The following is a 5,000-nucleotide window of genomic DNA, read 5'->3' as shown; positions in this document are numbered from 1 at the left end:
TTAAGGGTCGCTTCAGCGAATAAGCCTTTTTCAAGCTGCTTTCTGCGCCTTCCTCAGTGGCACCCATCATTTGCATGCCTTCCTTCGCTGCATTCGTACGCCTCCCACAGAGTGGCAATGACAAGTAAAGAAAGTTGTCACAATAAGCTACAACCACCACAACTAAGGAAAAAGAAAGTGAGTGTTTTCATGGACACGACAAACTTAAATAATAGAAATGGCATACATAAAAAATGCTACTATAATAAACTAAACTCATCACAAATAACGAAGACAAAGTAAGTGTTTTCATGGACAAGATAATCAAAAGAATATGCTTAAAGAATAGCAAACTTAAAAATAACAATGACATGTTAAGAATGCTAGTACAATAAACTACATCCCTCACAACCAAGCGAATATTTCCTTGGCCACGGCAAACTTATATACGAAACTAAAGCATCATTCACCTTTAGAATCGCAAGGTCGTGCGCTGGACTCGTGAAAGCATAACAGAGCCTCGCGTCAAAGCCTCAGCGGGTGAAAATTTGAACCCTCACGCTCGCCAGCAGTTACCTGAAGGCCCTATTGGCGGCACCATCCCCTGTCTGGTATTCTTCCTAGGCCCTCATTCTCCCGAAGCGCCCCGGTCCCACCTCGCCCCCAGCCCTGCCTCGCCTCGCCCTCTAGAACACAAGGCACGGCACAATTTCCCTCGTTCCCAATTCCAACTCTTTCTTCCGCTTTGTGCCGGCGGGAGGAAAGGAAGAAGAGAGAGAGAGAGAGAGAGAGAGAGAGAGAGAGAGAGAGAGAGAGAGAGAGAGAGAGAGAGAGAGAGAGAGAGAGAGGGAGAAAGAAGGTGGGAGGAAGGGAGGAAAGGCCTCGGCGCTGGTCCATCTGGCGGCGCATAAGAGAAAAATGTAACGTTATGGTTCAATATTTGGCTGAATGCACAACAGTCTCATACATTTTTCAGAACTATTCAGGCACCACGGACTGCATTTCCAAAGGCCCAAAGTGGTCAGTGTCGCCCCAAGACGTTCGGCTATGATTGAGGGAGGAGCTGGTGGAAGGTGAACGAGGAGAAACTACTGAGAAACAACGTTACTGAAGGAGAGAGGATCAAACGGAAAGAGAGGAAGATGAAGGACAAGAAGGAGGAAGAAGAGGAGGAGGAGGAGGAAGAGAAAGAAGAAGAAGAAGAAGAAGAAGAAGAAGAAGAAGAAGAAGAAGAAGAAGAAGAAGAAGAAGAAGAAGAAGAAGAAGATGATGATGATGATGATGATGAATGATGATGATGATGATGATGATTATGATGATGATGATGATGATGATGATGATAATAATGATGATGATATGATGATGATATGATGATGAAAAGACAACAACAACAACAACAACAACAAGAACAACAACAACAGCGACAATAACAATAACAAGACTATGATAATAATAAAAAAAAAACAACGAACCTAATAATAATAATAATAATAATAATAATAATAATAATAACAATAACAAGGAGAAGGAGACATCGAAGTACGAGTAACAACAACACGAAGTTAAATTAGGAAAAGCACCAACAGTTGAAATCGTCACAACCACAGTAGCCTAAAACCAACAGAAGCCCAGCACCCCACCCAGCCCAGCACCCACCCAGCCCGGCCCAGCCCAGACCAGACCAGCCAGCCCACCTTTCCACCGTGCCGTGTGTATCGTCTACATCTTAATAGGAGTCTCCCTGCCCAAGCCGCGTCCTCCCTCAGGTGGCAGTCATGTTATACAGGAATCAGCGGCGAGGATTCCTGTGCTAAGTGGAGGATATCGTGGGAATGTCCAGAGAGAGAGAGAGAGAGAGAGAGAGAGAGAGAGAGAGAGAGAGAGAGAGAGAGAGAGAGAGAGAGAGAGAGAGAGAGAGAGAGAGAGAGAGAGAGAGAAGGGGGTGGGGTGAAGGAGGTCAACGCCCCTAGTGGCACTTAGTATTTCAGATTCTGCAACGTTGGTAGTGCCTCACTCACACACACACACACACACACACACACACAATAATATCCCTTTCCCTGACAAACAGATACCACTCTGCGGAGGAGGTAGGAAGGAAGAAAGGGAGAGGGGCAGGAAGGAGAGGAAGAGAAGTAGAGAGAGAGAGAGAGAGAGAGAGAGAGAGAGAGAGAGAGAGAGAGAGAGAGAGAGAGAGAGAGAGAGAGAGAGAGAGAGAGAGAGAGAGAGATGTGATGTGGAGAGTGGGGAAATCTGTGAGTGGTGAGAGCGGCACGGAGAGGGATATGGAAGGAAAGGAATGGAAGGGAGTGGAGTAGAGAGAGAGAGAGAAGGGAGCAGTAGGAGGAGGAGGGAAAAGAAGAGAGAGATTCCCATAACTTTCACCCCTCACGAATGAATCCAACCAAAGCACAGTCCCTCCTCCCACTTGGTCCCCCTCCCCCCTCCTTGCCTTGCCCCGTGTATCCTTACTTCCCTACCCTCTCTCTCTCTCTCTCTCTCTCTCTCTCTCTCTCTCTCTCTCTCTCTCTCTCTCTCTCTCTCTCTCTCTCTCTCTCTCTCTCTCTCCTCCCTCCTCGCCTCCTTTCACCCATCGACGAGCAGAATGCGTGCGGCGGCAGCTATGGAGACGTAACTCACTCAAAATTGCGACTCTCACTTTTTTTTCCATTTTTTTATGCCAGTCGAGTATCATTTTTATCTCAGAAGGTAGGAGGGCAAAGAGAACGAGTCATATCTCAAGGCAGCGCGCAACTGAACGTACATCCCTTCACAATACCTTCGCCAGGACGCCTTGTTTCTTTTTTTTTCTTTTTTTTTTTCTGGCAAGTCCTAGCGGGAACTCTGAGGCTGCCGCGTGACACGGACTTGGCTGATAGATGAAGGCAACTCCCCGCGTTTCGCCGTCGCGCGCAGCCGTTGTATTCAAGTCACGAGCCGCTAGTCATGTCACAGAAGCCACAAAGTCAGGTGCGAGGCGGGACAAGTTGAGTAGAGTACCGGAACCCGCCAGAGTCATGAGCTGAGTCCAGGGCTGAGTCACTAAAGCTGAGAGGCGAGGCGAGGCGACGTGAAGCGAGGCGACGTGAGGCAAGGCGACGTGACGTGAAGGGAGGCGACACGAGGTGAGGCGGAGTGAGGTGAGGTGAGGCAAGCCAGTGGTGAAAACGTACCTCCTCCATTTCGAGTCACGAACCATAAACTGGAGGACAGGATGGCACGGACGAGGCAAGTCACAAGGCAGTAAAATAGAGAACACGTATGACTCACATCTAGATCCCCTCTCCTTCTTACCTCTTCGCCTTCAGACTTCAGAACACGTACTCCAGTCCCCATTCACGCATTCACGCTAAGCCACTCCGTTGTTCTCCATTTTTCATCCATAATGTTACCTCCAGACCTCCCCTCCTCACCCCGCATGGTCCCATACCCCTTACAGACTCGCTTTTATCCTCCCTCTTCCTCCTTCCTCTCCTCCAACCCGTCCAAGCCTCAATCCACCTCATATTCTACACAAAAATATCAAGTTCGCGCTTTCATACCAGTCCCGGGCTCTAATTCAACTCCAGCTCCCCTCCACTGTGTGTCAGAAGTAACCGCAGCCGCACGGAGAAAAAAAAAAAAAAAAAGATCAAATAAAAAAAAGCAGCAGGGAAAAAAGTCAAGGAACAGAAAAAAAAACTGTGGACAAATAAATCAAAACACACACACACACACACACACGCACACACACACACACACACACACACACACACACACACACACACACATACACACACGCGTGCGCGCGCGCGCGCGCCAGTACATCTGAGGAATAGGTGAAGTGAGGGGAAAAGAAGTGGTGGGGGGTATGGGTTGGGGTTGAAGGGAGAGATGAAGTGGTGAGATAAAAGTTATGAGCACAGTGCTTTCAAAGGCGTTTATATGGAAACAGAGAGAGAGAGAGAGAGAGAGAGAGAGAGAGAGAGAGAGAGAGGAGAGAGAGAGAGAGAGAGAGAGAGAGGAGAGAGAGAGGAGAGAGAGAGAGAGAGAGAGAGAGAGAGAGAGAGAGAGAGAGGCAGACATAGAACTAGATATCTCCTGTGTGTATGTGTACGTCTGTGTATGTATGTGTGTGTGTGTGTGTGTGTGTGTGTGTGTATGTGTGTGTATGTGAAGTCAGCACGCTGCGTCACTCCGCCTCTTCCCGAAGGAGCCACAGAGCCTCTCATTACCCCGTAAGGAGTAGGGAAGGGGGAGAAGGAATGGGAGAGGATGAGGAAGAGGAGGAGGAGGAGAAGGAAGAGGAAGAAAAGGAGGAGGAGGCAAGAAGGGACTGAGGAAATGGAGGCAGCTCTGGGGAAGGGTAAGAGGGAAAGGGAAATATTTGGGTAAGGAAAGATGAAGGGAGGGAGAGAGGTAACGAAAGCACAAGGAAAGAAGGGAAGAGAGGATCTGGAGGGATAAGCAAAAAGGAAGGAAGTAAGGAAGGAAGGAACTATGTCAGGAAGGAATATGGTAAGAAATGAAGCATGAAAGATAAATTTGAAAAATTGTACGTTTTATAAACTACTTTTACTATTATTGTTGTTGTTATTGTTATTGTTATCATCATTACTGTTGTCATCACTACGACTGAGAAAGGTCTGTCTGTCTTTGTCTGCCTGTCTGTCTGCCTGTCTGTCTGTCTGTCTGTCTGCCTGTCTGTCTACGTGTCTCCTCTAATCTGGTAACTTTGATATACTCACCTTTGAATTTGCTCTACTCTTTATTTCAAGGAGCCTCATTTATCAGCGCAATCTTTTTACTTTTGTTATCAGAGAGAGTGATTATGTGAACCGCTGCTGCTGCTATTACTACTAGTTTTACTATTACCTATTGCTGCTACTACTACTTCTACTACTACTACTACTACTACTACTACTACTACTACTACTACGCCTATCTCAAGCATCTCTTTCGTCCTGTATACGTGAGTCTACTTCAATTCATTCCCACTTTTTATTACTTTTGGCCCTCTCCTACAAACAGTCCATCTATAC

The sequence above is a fragment of the Scylla paramamosain genome, chromosome 2, assembly GCF_035594125.1.
Source record: "Scylla paramamosain isolate STU-SP2022 chromosome 2, ASM3559412v1, whole genome shotgun sequence".
NCBI classification, from domain to species: domain Eukaryota; kingdom Metazoa; phylum Arthropoda; class Malacostraca; order Decapoda; family Portunidae; genus Scylla; species Scylla paramamosain.
Note: the sequence above shows the minus strand (reverse complement) of the source record.